The sequence below is a fragment of the Triticum urartu genome, chromosome 1A (genome assembly GCF_056163025.1).
Source record: "Triticum urartu cultivar PI428250 chromosome 1A, HENAU_Tu73, whole genome shotgun sequence".
Lineage (NCBI taxonomy): Eukaryota > Viridiplantae > Streptophyta > Magnoliopsida > Poales > Poaceae > Triticum > Triticum urartu.
The window spans coordinates 590,552,596-590,569,423 of NC_141873.1; the positions used below are offsets into that span (position 1 = coordinate 590,552,596).

Genomic DNA, 16,828 nt, shown 5'->3' on the forward strand with positions numbered 1-16,828 from the left:
GGTCTAGCGCCGCTCCCTCAGAATGGCGGAGACGGATGCTTGCTATCTCTGACTGAAGAACGCCAAGGCGCTCCGGCTTTCTATTGAACAGTCGGAGCGCGAGGCGAAGGAGGCAGCGACGAAGAAGGCTTGGGGCACCAGGTTGAAGCTGGAGCAGGATAGGGCGATTCGTCGAATGAAGGGGCTGATCGTCCTCTATGACTCCGACTCCAACGACGGCGACGGCTGCACCTCCTTGTCGGATGACCAAGACCCTTCACCAGCCACGGACGCCTACAGTTGCGCCGGCGACCAGAAGGACAAAGGCCCGGCGAGTAAGTGGTGATTCCTCCCCCCTCCCCTCCTCAATGTTTATATCGTTTTTAGTTGTAAAAGTTTAAGAAATTGTCCGGTGAACTATGATCTTTTGGATGTGACGAAGTTTGTCACCCGGTCTTGTGTTCCTTTGTAGCTGATTTTTGCTGTCCATCGTTTCATCATGTAGGGTAGAACGTTTGGGTAATATGGATATAGGATGCCGGATATGAGATGCGCGAATACAGAGTGCTAAATATAAGGTGTGTTCAGTTAGTGCTCACGGACGCGTCTGCGGGTATTTGAGGAACCGGTTTTCACCATCGCGGACATAGGGAACGGATTTGACCATCGTGACTGTGGATGCTCTAAAACTATGAAGGTGCATAGGGATACTTTCGCCTTTAATTTATTAACGTCATACCGAACCGACTCTGTGTATACGGATGACGTGTACGTGCTGTCCGTGCAACGCATTCCGAGCGGCGGCAAATCTCCCGCGCTGCACATGCCCAAAAATGGTCAAGAGCCGCCACGACCGGGTAGATAGGTATTTCCTCACCAATATTTCTTTTCATTTCGTTCACTTGCTGCTTTTGCGAGGCGATGGGGTTAAAGCGCCGACCAGCCGCCACACTCTAAGAGCAACTCTAACACACCGATCCATTTTATTCGTGTGTGTCCATTTGGCTTGAAACGGACACAAAACCCGGCTCAACGTGCCGGCCTAAACAGATATGCGTTCGCTTTTTTGTCCGCCAGGCGACTCATTTCAGGCCCAAATTTGAGAGGTCAGGTTTCTAAAATTCAACTGTGTAGATAACTACATGAATTCAAAAGTTGTTAAATAATTGACAGAATAGTATGTTGTGTGAAGGGAATATAAGTTTAAGGGAACTCTTATTACCTGCATTTATTGGCCCAAGGAATTCTTTCTTTTTAATATCATCCACTAAGATATTAAGTTTTGTTTTGAATACCTGGTTGACAATATCTGGACGGTCAGATGGTTCTTTTCCTGGAATGGATGATAAAGCCTCTGTAATCTAAGGCCAAGCAGCGTTTGATGTGAAGGTGACAAATAGGTCTGGGCAGCCATATTTTCTACAGATAGCGATAGAGTCTTGGTCCGAATTTTTTATTAGTGATAATTAATATTCCAGTAATTCTGAAACTAATAAACATTTATGAGAAATTTGAAAAATAGGAAGGACGCTAGGAATAACAGCGTCCAAGGCTGGACGCTCTTATAAACAGCGTCCACTGTTTGGTTCGACCAGACCGCGCCTGGCTACCTCCGGCCTTCGACTTGTACCCTCAGCCACCTCCACATGACCAAAGCTAGACTCTGTCACCTCTAGCCCGCCGAAAATGGCGCTCCAACAATGCACCACCCTCCTTTCGCTCGCTGTTATCCCTCTTTGCCAATTCCCACTGTCGTGCCTCGCTTGCGATGGTGATCCGCTGAACCCCCTTGTCGCCGGGGCCCCAGCTGTCCAATTCCGGCAGTCATATCCTCCTCAGGAAGGACCGCCCCTACCTCTTCCCTATTATGCTCGGAGTCATCTCTAACAACACTGACTACTAACACATCATCATGAGCCTTCTCTCCACCCTTCCCGCTCTCCTACACTAGGCATACGCAACCGTGCGAGTGCATGTATTGTGAATTTGTGCGTGAATATCTTTGCGTGTTGCTGTGAACTCAAGTTGTTTTCTATCGAAAAAGGCTCGCACTCCGCTTTATTGATGAAGCAACTATCATACAACTCGATGCATACAACTCGCACCACACCACATACACCCGGGACAGGACACAACAATGCAAAAGAACAGCGACACCACCACAACCCCTTCCAAGCTTGCAACAAGAATACAAAGAGAGTCCCGCGAGAAGCGGCCCGAGTGCTCCACGGTGATAGAGGCGTCACAAAGAAACGATGTTGCGCCCGACGAACCGTGGACTCCAAGACAGTGCCTTTAGGAAGGATACAACACTGGAGCACCGCCATCGCTGATCCAAAAAGAGATCATGGTTTTCACCTGGAGCAAACCGAAGGAGGAGAGTAGCCACAACACCGCCTTCAGGAAGGTAACGACGTCCACGGTTGCCGCCGCCACCGGCCTTGCGCAAACCATACAATGATTACCCTCTGGCATGCACTCTCCGCCTCCAAGACCACCATTGGTCGCCGAACACTGGGCACCATGCCGCCTGCATGCCCATGGCAGGGGTAGCCATCTGTAGCCCACGCCGCCGCACCCAGCAGCCAGCGCCGCTCGCCAGCCGTCACACCGCCTCCACGACGCCGTCTGTGGCCGCTCCGATGCACCACCGCGCCCGTTATCCAATGTGACGTCCATGCCTGTCCGAACTAGCCCGCGCCCGACCTCCTGTGATGGAAGAGAAAACATCCCCACCACCGCCTACGCTGACAGGGCGAACGTGCCCTCTGGCAACGACTATGGAGGAGGGATATGGGGAGGGGGAACCCCAATGACGGTGGCTAGGGTTAGCTCCGGTAGCTCGAGGGAGCAACCCATAAGGGAGAGGGGAAAGAGGGGAGGTCTCCTGACTAGCTCACCACTCGAGTTTTTTCTTAGTAGCGAAGGAGTGTACCGAAGCACAATGCCCATCGTTGAATTGATGGAGTCTTTCACCCTCAAGGCAGCCCAGAAAGAAATTAAGTCACAGGTGTAGAATGCACAATTAGACTTGCTTGCGACAGTTTTGATAGCTTATGAATTAGAAATACATACATTCAAGTGTTGTAAGACGATTTTGCGTCTAATTTGGCAAAAGGAAACTGTGCTAGAATGATACAAATGGGTGTTTTAGTGATTTGTTATCGATGCCTTACAACCATCACAAAATATCCAAAACTCACATATTAAATCTATTAGAGGAAATACTCTCAGTATAGTTAAATAAGAGCACCTGATCAACCACATATCTGGACGCTGTTTATAATAGCGTCCAACCATGGACGTCATTCACAATAGCTTTCAGTCTGGACGTCGTTGTACATAGCGTCCTTCCAATTTTTTAAATTTTGGCCCGCCTATTATCAATTTTCTAATTGCTGCAGTAGTAATTACTATCAATAAAAAACCGGGTCTTGGTAGTTCTGGTATAAGTAGCGAGGGCCTCTAGTAAATGAGGAAGGTAATATTATCCTTTGGCCAAAAGCAGAACCAGTTGTAGTACCTCTTGATACAGAATTTGCCAAACAACCGAATGGTGATGATCTATACTTACGCTGAAAGCTAGGCTTCCGGAGGAATCCAATACGGAATGTTTCAACACAGCAATAGCCATCCACAAAGTAAGCTTGTGTTAATCTTTTGCATCGTAATGGAGTGTTGAAGTCATTTGGCCTATCATGTAACCTATATGCATAATATTCTAGCATTGTGACTTTCTGACGTCCAGTAGTTGTGTGTGATGTTGAACGGTACATAAGCTCATCATGATAGCCATCCTCGCCATATGGAAATAACAGAGGATACTGCATGGATATAAATTTGCAGTGTCTTTCATCTATCCGTTGCAACTGTAATGAATGATTTTCAATTATAATGTCTCGGCCTACATGAGATGACCCTTATTACCAATGACCAATCCAACAACCCCGGACGCTACTGGAGCACTATATATATCGCCATGGGCATTAGGTTTTCCATATATTTTGACTGATAAATGGTCAGAATCATTCCCATTTAATCTTTGACTTGATGTCCTAAACAGCTTGACAATGGGATTATGCGTGTTCAACATTTGTATGAGGGACTGGACAATGCCTGCATTAGCTTGGAATGAATTGCGTGTAGATGAAGCAGTGTGTGTTGATGTAGCAGTGCGTGAAGATGAAGCAACATTTATTCGGCTTGATACCTCATGCTATGTTTCAACCATGTACTCCCTCCACTTCTTTTTAGTCCGCATATAAGGTTTGGTCAAAGTCAAGCTTTGTAGAGTTTGACTAACTTTATATTAAAAAATATAAACATTCACAATATGAAATCAATATTATCAGATGCACCATGAAACGTATTTTCATACTATATAGTTTTAGTATTGTAGATGTTTATAATTTTTATATAAATTTGGTCAAAACTTTGTGTAGTTTAACATTGACCAAATCTTATATGCGGAGTAAAAAGAAACGGAGAGAGTATAATTGAGCATATTCTTGTCTTTGGCCAGGATCTGGTCTCAAAGAACCCACACGGTGGCAGACTTGGCCACTAATCTTGAACACGTAGAGGCCCAGGCCGTCATTTATGGACTCATTAATTTTAGCTCCCATTGAAGTCAATGCAAACATGGTACTACCTCTCTCTCAGTTTACAGGGCGTGAGCGTACCCCTAGGTCATCAATTTGACCACCCTAACACAAGTCATATATTACAAAAAATATACCAACATAAACTTCGGAGTTTCTACTTTCAAAAGGTATAATTTTTGTGTTATATAGTTTATATTAGGGTGATAAAATTGGCAACCTAGGTATACGCGCAGGACTTGTAAACTGAAACGGAGGGTATTGTACTCATGAATATGATGAAAGAAGTGGTTTGACCTCGCTACTTATACCAGATGGTATAAGTACGATTCTGTGAAGTCAGTAAATCCAATAGGGGTTGAGGAGGAGGATCATATGGTTGCAGGGAAACTTTTCCTGCTTTGCAACATAAATTATATGTTGGATTTGAAGTATGTCTTTCCCTCCGTAGATGCTCTTCATACCAAAACAGACCGGCACAATGTCTGCAAGAAAACTTGGGGCCTCCAAGTGTTAAGGGTTCAAAGTTACTTCCTGAGATACACGCATAAGCTTACGGTTATGGTAAAATATCATATTTCTGCGTTTGTGATGTCGATGTGGACATTGCTCATTTGCAAGTTGGTCTAATAAATGTTGCTCTCGAGATGCTATTGGTTGATTGATGCCAAGAAGTAGACACCTTTGATACATGTGCTAAGCAACTCAAACTTAGTAAAAAGTAGGAGTGGCTACAAGTAATTCGACAGACTTTTCAAATCGGGTTGGTCGGTTCATTCTGGACGTCAGATGGAGATATAACCGCTCGCGGCCCTTCTTTTTCCTCCTCCTCCCAGCGTTCCAGCGGCCGAACCGCCGGCCACCACCACTTGCGGTCGGCAGCACGCCGCCCCGCCCTCCTCGGAACCACCACCCCCTCCCCCGGTCTTCCACCGCCCTCGGCCATCCCTCTACCCCCCCCCCCCCCCCCCCGCCGAGTTTTTTCTTCGGCTAAGCACCACACCACAGCCCCCCACTACCGCCGTCCACCACCGCCCCACCCTCAACCCTAGGATAGATACTATGGTAGCCTGCCCAGCGAGCTTCTTCCTCCCCTCCGGTTGTTTCTTTCTTCGACCAAAATCGATTGACCCAAATTGGAAATTCAGGCAATTGACATGCAGCTATTTTGAAAAAGTAAACACCTTTGACATGCATGTACATGCAAGCTAATCAATAAATCAACTAGTGCATGCAGACGTGAACACCAAATCCGGCCCCACAAACGCCCGCAGACACTACCAGGCGCGTTTGCGGAAAGTGTCCTCCTCTTTCTCCGGATCCGCCGCGTCCGGAGGTAGGCCCATGGTGATCCAGACTTCGTGCCATACCCGGATCTGCTCAAGGTGCTACAACCGACTCTCCGACGTTAGATATGGGTAGCTCCTGACCCGTCGGCATGGTGGCGTGACTACTTGATTGTGGTGGCGGCCAACGAGTGATGGCGAGTGAAATGTGGAGGTGGACAAGAGGGGAGAAAATGTGGATGGTAGGGTTTCGGTGCCAGCGCTCGCCTTAAATAGCCGGGCTAGCGGCCTTGCACGGGCGCACTGGAGCGCCAACACGCGGCGCCATCGGTCCGTCGGAGGAGACGCATCGGACCGTTGGGTTTCGGGTGATTTCGTGCGGGACCTGGTTATCAGTCCGGCTATAATTATCCAAATGACTATTCTTGTGATTACAAAAAAAAAACTAGCACTCACTGCGAACAACGCAAGACGTACTCTCGAAAAAAGCATTCTTGTGATAACCCATATAGTGAGATTACTAATTATTTTGAGATAAATGATAATTTATGAAATAAGAACATGCAAGCTAATATATGATAAGTATACTTAGTTTAAAGTTTAAACTATGATCTATATCTGGTACTCATCTCATTCAATCTCATTGGCTGGCTCTATAGCTACGTGGGTATTCGGATATATATGCACGTGGGGCCGGCTCATGTACGTATTCAAATATGTAGTCTATATGCATGCATTAGTGCTTACGTACTGGGGCTACTTAGGCCCTCCACTATGTTACCGGTGCTAAATTACTGAAAAAGGTGCCACATCACCATGGATGCCAAATAAACTTTTTAAGGCACCGGCCTCACAGCGTAGGGCACCGCTCGTTCTAAAAGAAGGGGCCCTACATAAAAAATAATCAGGAAATCCCCTTTGTCTATCCAATCCAAATCAGAAAACCTTGTGCAGCCTGGGCAGAGGAAGACGACGGGCCGGAGTGGGTGGAGGTCGCGAGCAGCACTACCTTGCGGTGGAGGAGATCGAACGGGCTGGAGCGAGACGAGCTCGCAATGGAGGTTGCCGGTGTTGTGCTGTGCGGGCTGGCCGGTCTCGCGTCCAAGGGCGGAGCTCGGGGGCAGGCCGAGCTCGCGGCCGGAGCAGACGACGTCGGGCCACGCGGAGGTGGTACACGGACTGGCCGAGCTCGCGTCCAAAGGCGGAGGTCATGGCTGGAGGTGGTGGTCTAGGGCCTTTGGAATCGAGCGGTGGAGACACGCAGCGGAGAAGAACGAGAGATAGATCGTGGAATCATTTTTTTATTGGCTTGGTGAATTTGGCATCGGTGCATGCAGGTGCTCCGATGGCCTGAAATTTTTTTACGGCACTGGATGGGCAACGCAGGGCATCGATGCTAAATACCTCAAAACTGAATTTGGCATCGCTTTTGGCCCACATAGTGGAAGGCCTTACCTGCGTGCTTACAAACATGCATGCATATCAACAGCAAGTTGTGTGAGTGAAGCATGGTCTTTTTTTTTAACACAATACATACGCAAGCGATCATATTCACGCGCATATACTCATTCATATGAACGCACACATGCACATCATATCCCTATGAACACCTCCGAAAGACTGAACCAGTATATCATCTTGAAATTTACAAAGTCATCGTAAACACCTCGTCGTCAACAGAAACGTCTCCTTTCATTGAATGTGCATCGTCGGAAATCCTGAAAAATATCCAAAAATATATGCAAGCATCAGGACTTGAATCCTCATGGGCTGAAGATACCACAGTTTAACTATCCAATCGCAGGTTGGTTCGCTTGAAGCATGCATGCAACAACACACTTGCAGTCTTGCACGATGGCATGCAACGACACACAGCATGATGGAAGCCTACCGCCACTGTCATCGATGGTAAGCAAAAATGAGTTACCGCCACCGGGTATGGCGGTAAGCTTTTCGCGTACTACGGTCTTTATTGTGTTTTGTCCCAAATTTTAATCAAAAATTTAACTAACAAAATTTTCATGCATGTCATAAAAAATTATATCAATGAAAACTATGTTCAAATATGAATCTAATGATATAAATTTGATTGACATGCATTAACATCTTGTTAGTTAAATAGTTGGTCAAATTTTGACACAAATTACATAAAGATTAATAAACCAAGACGGAGGTAGTAGTTAGCAAACGTCCGTTTAAGCATTGACCAAAGCCTACCGTCATTGACCTTGCTGATAGGCAGTGTAAACCTACTGCTAAAACGATGACGAAAGAAAAAGGATAAAATCGGAAAAAGAATTCAAAACAGGGTCAAATCATGCTAAAGTTTGATAGAAATGTTACTCCCGGAATCTAGGTGCGTAAGTCACCTTACGAAAATCAAATAATCCCAAATCACTTAGGCACAGTACATTAACTCCCTCCTTGTTTCTTGTTTCGTGACATATCAACCAATAAGAGATATGGGTTGTGCATGCTTTTCATGAATTGAGACTAACAAACATGACATGCAGTGTTAGTTCATTGCATGCAATGCTATTAATTAGCAAAAAGACATTAAGTTCTCTCATTTTCCCCTCCACCTTGATCGCGGTGCACAACCTGAGATGACTTAGAGCAACTCCAACGGGGTGACCCAAATGGACGGCGATTTCCTCCGCTTCTTGTCCGTTTGGATCGGCCGCCCGCCGGCGTCCGGCCTCTTTTAGATTTGGGTCGGCAGAGCGCCCAACGCGCCGACCCATTTCATGTCCGCGCGCAATTTTTAGGAAAAGGCACACTGTCATAGATCATGCCAGCGGCCATGTCGTCGCCCTGGTTTTGGCGCTCCAGCGCGCGTGGAAAAATCGGCCGCGCTGGTTTTGGCGCGCCGCGTTTGGCGCGCATTAAGAAGGCGGTCCCCTCTACATTTTGTCGGCCACCCACTCGCTTCGCCGCCTCACTCGCCTCGCCGCCTCTGCGCCATCATGTCGATGCGCCGCCTGGGCGCTTTGGATTTTCGCGGAGTCCGCGAGCGCCGCTCCGGTGCCTTCTCCTCCGAAATCTGGTTTGGCGAAAAAAATGCCTTAGTCTCTGCACCTTCGACACTGCAGAGGGGGCGGCCGCGCGTACGACGCGGCGGCGTGGCGCCTCCGGCGGCCTCGTCGGGAGATGAATTTTCCTGACGTGTCAACGAGCCAGCGGGCGTAGGATCTCGCGCCTCTCCCGTGGCTTTTCACCGACGAGGATCGTCGTGACAACCGGAGGCGGCAGCGTCGCCTCGCCGTCGCCGAGATGGCCGTGGAAGCCATGGCAGTGTGGCGCGAACGCTTCCCGCAGGACATCGTCAACGAGCAAGCAACGGAGGATGGAGAGGGAGGCTAGGAGAACGGAGCGAGCCGCCTATCGGGAAGACAAGCGTGCGCGGAAGCAGGCCGCTCAATTGAACATGAAGCTAGGAGAAGCGTCGTCCTGGGACTCCAAGGAAGAGCGGCATGCTGACGCCTACATTCAGACGTCGGAGGAGGACATTACCGAGTCGGAGTCGAAAAACGACGAGTAGTTGATCTTTTCTTTTAACAGTCTATGTTATGAACTATCTGTGTATCCTTATATTATCCGGCCACCCCGGCGAGTAGTTCATCTTTTCTTTTAACAGTTGATCCTTGGTACTATCTATGTTGAACTGGCCGGCGGCGGCGGCGATGAAGGAGGCGGGCGAGGGTGCGCTGTTGGATGGGGAGAGGACAATGTGCCACCGACCAGCGGGCCCAGGAAGGGAAGAGGGCGAGCGCGCGCGCGTCCATCTCGTGTCCGTGTTGGCGCAAATCCGGCTCAAAAATGGGCCGGGAATGGATTGCTCGCGGACGAAAAGCAGACGGGCGTCCGTTTGGGTCGGCGCGTTGGGCCGTCTTTTGTGTCCGCGCCGATCTAAACGAACGATGACAAACAAAATGGATCACCCTTGCTCTTATACACCTAGACGAAGGGAGTAGAAGAGTGAATTTGCCACTTCAAGGTACATCGTGAAAAGTGGTAGCCATGCAATCAGAATAAAGACCGTGCACGATCGGGAGCGGATGTCCTGGACGCAGCGGCATCTGGACGCAATTATCCAGCCGCACGTCGGGGCGAGGTGATGCGCGCATTAAAAAACGCTAGAAATGACAAAGGCAGCATACATCATTATGTCCAGATGAATACGGTGGACAAGTTGGCTCGGTGGGCTCGGCCCGTGCGGTGCATGGCTGACACAAGGACAGCAGGTCAGGGGGACCTTTTTTACCATGCGGGCTCGGTCCGTGTGGTGCATCTGCTGACACAAGGACAGTAGGTCAGGTAGGACAGCAGGTAAGGAAACGTAAAGCGTTTGGGCAGGAGGAGCTCGCCCCCGGCACCCCATGTCCGCCGGATGTAGCCATGGCGATACCGGAGCGAGGACACCGGCGTTGGGCGAGCGGTGAGTGAAACTCTGCGCGTCTTTTGTTCCTGCCGGTTGCGAGCGAATGTCCATGCTTTCTCCTTTCTCCAACTTCTCTCGTCCTTAATTTTGCAGATCAGGAGCCGCGGCGTCCGTTATGGGGGGCGGCGGGATAGCATACACGGGGGCGACGGCGTCTGCCAGAGGCATGAAGTTCCGGGCGTAGGGAGGACGCCGGAGAGGCGGCCATCTGGGCAGGAGGAGCTCGCCCCATCGCCTGACGTTGAGCTGTCGGGTGTGTCCTGCATGACATTCAGCTCCGGAGACGGCGCTGGTCGGTGGTAGAAGGCGGGGCTGGCGTACATTCGTACGCCGCAGTCGGGCCGCGTACCATCAACGCCTACAGCGTGCCGTGCGCCATGGAGGCCTGCATCGCAACGCACACCGTCAACGCCTGCAGCGCGCTTCAGAGTGTGCGCCCCGGTCCTCTGGCGCCGGCGAACACAACAATCCTCGTCAGTACAGTACTCCAGCATGAGCATGAATAAGCAGATCATCATGGTGTTCCTAGCTACGATGCGTATGTCGTCCATGGAGCGGCCCATCCCAAGCATGACGTTGCTCCCACCTCCGGCCAACTTGATCAGAAGGTTGTGCGTGTTCTGTTTGAATGAGATGCTTGTGCGTGTTTGAATGAGGCCGTTGCAAGCGATCAATACTGTCCGGTTGCATGCTCTTTAAATACATCCAGGTTGAAAAGTCTTTACATTATACAGTGCTCCAAGCGACGGAAGTACTATTTCGTCCCGCACGCATGCGCACGTACACTCGTACACTGCTCTGCAGCGGCGTGTCAGCCTGTCTGTCAGTGCGCCGTACTTCATATACATCAATACGCAGCATTTGGCTCACCAGCGGAGCTCTATACTCCAAGTAGCACATTTGGCTGCTGTGAATCGCAAGGCTGTGCGCGCCGTAGATGCGCTGCGTGCAGATACCACTGCGTGCAGCGATGCACTTCTCGTGCACGATCCTAAAAAGAAAGAAAGAACAAAGACCATGCGCGCACGGGCCAAACCAATCCAAAAAAGGATGATTGCCGGTCAAAAAAAAAGGATGATGGCGCTTTTCCCGGAAAGAGCTCGACTGGGACAGGCAAAAAAAATAAAATTGGACCCATCCATATCGGTTTGTATGTGTCGGGGCTTGGCGCCGGTCAATAGTACTCTGTTCATTCCTAAATATTTATCTTTCTAAAAAAATTAATAAATAATTATATACAAAGCAAAATAACTGAATCTACACTTTAAAATAGACCATTTGAAATCCTAAAAAACAAATACTTAGAAACCGGAATAGTACAAACAGTACTTTCTCCAATCCCTTATACAAGGTCACTATAATATATATTTTGCATCTATACAAAGGCCACTAATAATAATCAAGGTAAAAATTAATGATGTTTTCTCGTACTAACAACTTGTTTAATGCTTGCATGCATGTAGTCATAATGACACTATGCGAGTACTTCCTTCTCATTCCTTCCTTGCATGCATGTGGTCATATTAATGATCTTGGTTAACGAAAAGAAAAGTTGACTCGTAAAATAGTCATTAAATTTTATCTTGGTATCTATAATTTGAGTTTGTGGCCTTGTATAAGGGAATGGAGGGAGTATTACTGTAATAAAACTGTGCTTATTTAAAGCAACATGACATTGAAAGGCCCACTGATATGTGTTGGTTAAAATACGGTGAATAGTAAAATAAATGAAGTGGTCAATGGCTAATGAGTGGATGGTAATAAAATAAATGACTTGCAGATGGACGGGTCTGGTTGCATGTGAGTACGGGCCCACGTATGCATGCAGCAACGTGAACACATGCATGCAGGTGCCCCCATCCAATTTGTTTTTTCGTTATTATTAAATATTCTTGTCCGACACGGTCTCCCAACATGCTCTGCTTTTGGATCGTAGTTGTGCTTTTGCCCGATCGCGTTGGGTCGACTAGGAAGGAGTTGGAACCTGGCATGTGTACCTGGTCCATGCTCACACTTTTTTTTTGAGCGGGCACACTTTTGATCTGTAGCGAACAGTGCTACCATGCAGGTGGGCCCAGCAGACAAAAATTCATTTCTCGTAAACCTGCGTTGCACCTCCGGACCTGGCAAAAAATGCATCATCGTGAACCTGTGTTGCACCTTCGGACGTGGTAAAACTATGAGGCTGCATGGGTATACTACGTAGTCTCAGTCGCTTTCAGTTGTATTAATAACGCGAGTATCATAGTTTGTGGCGCGTGTTTACGCGCACGACGGCTTACTCCGGTGCATCGGACCGAACCGACTCCGTGTATGTGGGTGACGTGTACGTGCTGTCCGTGCAACGCATTCCGAGCGGCGGGAAACCTCCCGCGCGTGCGCATGCCCAAAAATGGTCAACAGCCGCCACGGCCGGGTAGATGGGCATTTCTTTTCATCTCACTTGCTGGCTTTCCGAGCCGAGCGGGATCTCCAACGGACCCGCAATTTTTTTTCCCGTACCCGTCCCTGGATATAGGGATGAGCCCGTGGACACGAGCCGGCCATCGAATGTTGTCCACATATATTTAAATTTTTTTTTGATAAACCGGACGGAATTCGCGCGATATTCAGGTAAACCGGACGAGATTCAAGCACACACGCTGAATTTTCATTACATAACATTTGGAAAAAAAGGAAATTGTACCCTAAACCTATCCCATGACGGCGGTCGGCTGTCGGCCACTTCCTTTCTATTCCGCATCGACGACTGCGTGCTTCATCCGCCGTCTCCATGAATGGCAGCGGTAAAACCCGTGAAGTGAAGGTGTGGTCTCCGACCAGGAAGAGTATATCAAGGGAGATGGACCGGCCCACATGGGACACAAGGCACTGTAGCCTCTCGTGCCTTACTCATCCCCAGAGGAGTCCGGGACTTGTCCGTCGCCGGTGAACGTGAGGTTCACGATGGAAATGGTGGCGTCGGCGCTGTCGTCGTTGAACCGGCCCGCATGATAGTACCTCGGCGGCGCTTAGGAGGCGCTGCTAGTGTTGTACTCGTCCGCGATCGTCTGCAGGTGTGCCTTCGCCGGGCTGCTTCCTGTCGAGGGGTGGCTTGAGTGTGGCAGCTTCATAGATCCCACGCTGCTCCGCAACGAAGTTTGGTTTCACCATGGACATGGCCACCACGCCCTCCTCCCTCGTGCGCTCGCCGTTGATTTGGTCCTCTGCTAGCCGGTGCTGCTCCAATACGAACATGTTGTAGCATTGTTCCTTCTACGCTTACTGGAACGTCGACATAGGCGTCGGCGCGGGCTGCTCCTCCATCATGGCGGCGTTGTAGTGTGCTGGTTGTTGGGATTTCCCTGAAGACTCAGTTACTTTCAATGAATAATCTGATCATAAACCCATAATTCATCGGATCCCGACAAACACACCGAAAAAAGTGATCATCGAACCAATCTTCGAAGAGAACATTGTATTGAAGATCAAAAAAGAGAGAGAGCCATCAAGCTACAACTATGGACCCGTAGGTCCTGTGGGAACTACTCACAGATTATCATCGAGGTGGCAAGGTTGATGAAGCCGGACTCCATGATCGATTCCCCATGACGGTGTTGTAGTGCGCATGTGCCTGCTCCATGGTGAAGCCCGCATGTACAGGCGCGGGCTCCGGTGCGATGTCGTTGAGTCCGTCTCCATCATGGTGTCGTACTCGTCATGGGAGACATCGGGCGAGCTGGCCGACATGCCGACCTCGATTTTTTGGCACAACGGCTCTGCCATGCGGCCACAAGGGCGGCCAGCTCATGCTTCGTCTCCGTTGATAGGCTCTCTCACAGAGTGTCATGGATTTGTCACGGCAGATGTCCTAGTGTGAGGACTTAGTCGCGAGGCCAACGCATCTATGTAGTAGCTTGAGAGGGGTTGGGCGGAATCGAGAGACGCAACATAAGACAAGGATTTATACAGCTTCGGGCCCCGGGAAACATCATCCGGTAATAACCCTACATGCTGTTTCTGGCTAGGTCTCATTATGATCATGAGGGAGTCGCTGGTAAGCTGGATCTTTGTGTCTAGCCCTAGAGATTGTTTCTTCTTCCTTCTCCCGCTCCCCCTCTTTGGGGAGCCCTGCCCCTCCTGATATATGTTGAAGGGGCGGGTTACATTAGGAGTCCTATTAGGATTAGGACTAGTCTATCTTTAATACAAACCGGATACAAGTCCAGGTCTTAACTCCTTGTAAGACAAATATTCCTCACGCCTTTCCTCTTAAACCGGCCCACCATAGTATGAACCGTCCTTCATGAACCGCCTGTTGGGCCACCGGGTCTTGTCGCTCCTCGCACCCGCCTGCCGGATTGTTGGGGAACGTAGCAGAAAACAAAAATTTTCCTACGGTTTCACCAATATCCATCTATGAGTTCATCTAGCAACGAGTGATCGGATGCATCTACATACCTTTGTAGATCGCGAGCGGGAGCGTTCAAAGAACGGGGTGATGTAGTCGAACACCACGTGATCCAAATCACCGGAGATCCTAGCGCCGAACGGACGGCACCTCCGCGTTCAACACACGTACGGTTAGCGTAACGTCTCCTTCTTCTTGATCCAGCAAGGGGGAAGGAGAGGTTGAGGAAGATGGCTCCAGCAACAGCACGACGGCGTGGTTATGGTGGAGCTGCAGTACTCCGTCAGGGCTTCGCCAAGCACTATCGAGGAGGAGGAGGTGTTGGAGAGGGAGAAGGAGGCAACCAAAGACGTGGATCAAAAGCCCTCCTTCCCCCACTATATATAGGAGGGCAAAAGGGGGGGGGCGCCGGCCCTAGGAGATCCAATCTCCTAGGGGGGGGGGGCAAGGGAGGTTTCCCTCCCCCCCAAGGCACCTAGGAGGTGCCTTCCACTATTGGGACTCTTCCCTTTTGTGAAACCCTAGGCGCATGGGCCTCTTGGGGCTGGTGCCCTTGGACCATGTAGGCCAAGGCGCACCCCCTACAGCCCATGTGGCCCCCCGGGGCAGGTGGCCCCACCCGGCGGGCCCCCGGGACCCTTCCGGTGGTCCCGGTACAATACCGATAACCCCGAAACTTGTCCCGATGGCCGAAATAGCACGTCCTATATATAATTCTTTACCTCCAGACCATTCCGGAACTCCTCGTGACATCCGGGATCTCATCCGGGACTTCGAACAACATTCGGGTTACTGCATATACATATACCTACAACCCTAGCGTCACCAAACCTGAAGTGTGTAGACCCTACGGGTTCGGGAGACAAGCAGACATGACCGAGACAACTCTCCGGTTAATGACCAACATCGGGATCTGGATACCCATGTTGGCTCCCACATACTCCACAATGATCTCATCGGATGAACCACGATGTCGAGGATTCAAGCAACCCCGTATGCAATTCCCTTTGTCAATCGATATGTTACTTGCCCGAGATTCGATCGTCGGTATCCCAATACCTCGTTCAATCTCGTTACCGGCAAGTCACTTTACTCGTACCGTAATGCATGATCCCGTGACCAGACACTTGGTAACTTTGAGCTCATAATGATGATGCATTACCGAGTGGGCCCAGTGATACCTCTCCGTCATACGGAGTGACAAATCCCAGTCTTGATCCGTGTCAACTCAACAGACACTTTCGAAGATACCCGTAGTATACCTTTATAGTCACCCAGTTACGTTGTGACGTTTGGTACACCCAAAGCACTCCTACGGTATCCGGGAGTTACACGATCTCATGGTCTAAGGAAAGGATACTTGACATTGGAAAACTCTAGCAAACGAACTATACGATCTTTATGCTATGTTTAGGATTGGGTCTTGTCCATCACATCATTCTTCTAATGATGTGATCTCGTTATCAATGACATCCAATGTCCATAGTCAGGAAACCATGACTATCAGTCGATCAACGAGCTAGTCAACTAGAGGCTTACTAGGGACATGTTGGTGTCTGTTATTCACACATGTATTACGATTTCCGGATAACACAATTATAGCATGAATAAAGACAATTATCATGAACAAGGAAATATAATAATAATGCTTTTATTATTGCCTCTAGGGCATATTTCCAACACGGATTACCAATGAGTCGGGAACCGCCAGGTCCAAACGGGTCGCCGGTGAATCGCCAAGTGTCAGCGGGGTCTCAAATAAACCGCCAAGTCCGGCCAGGTTATACTTCCGGCCGGTTTACACCGCGGGGTATATCCCTGACACAGAGCGTTGCTGCTTGTAGTCATGACGGATATGATGCAAGGGAGGAGAATGTGGAGCGGTTTGAGTTATGACGGAATGTAGACCGGGAATAGGGGATTCCGGGAAAAAGAACAACAAAGGAACGATCGTACTTTTTTTAAACATAGTACAGACGCAAGCGCTCATACATACGTGCCTACAATCACCTGTGAACGCACACACGCACACCCTACCCCTATGAGTATCTTCGAGAAACTGAGATGGCATGTTATCTTGAGATTTACGAAGTCACCATAGGCGCCTCGTCATCGATGAACGTCTCCTCTC

General features: G+C 49.3%; 1 pseudogene; it reads right to left on the bottom strand.

The window, feature by feature from the left end:
* Positions 1-1,094: 1,094 nt before the first annotated feature.
* LOC147993204 (uncharacterized) lies at positions 1,095-13,544 on the bottom strand (annotated as a pseudogene).
* Positions 13,545-16,828: the final 3,284 nt, after the last annotated feature.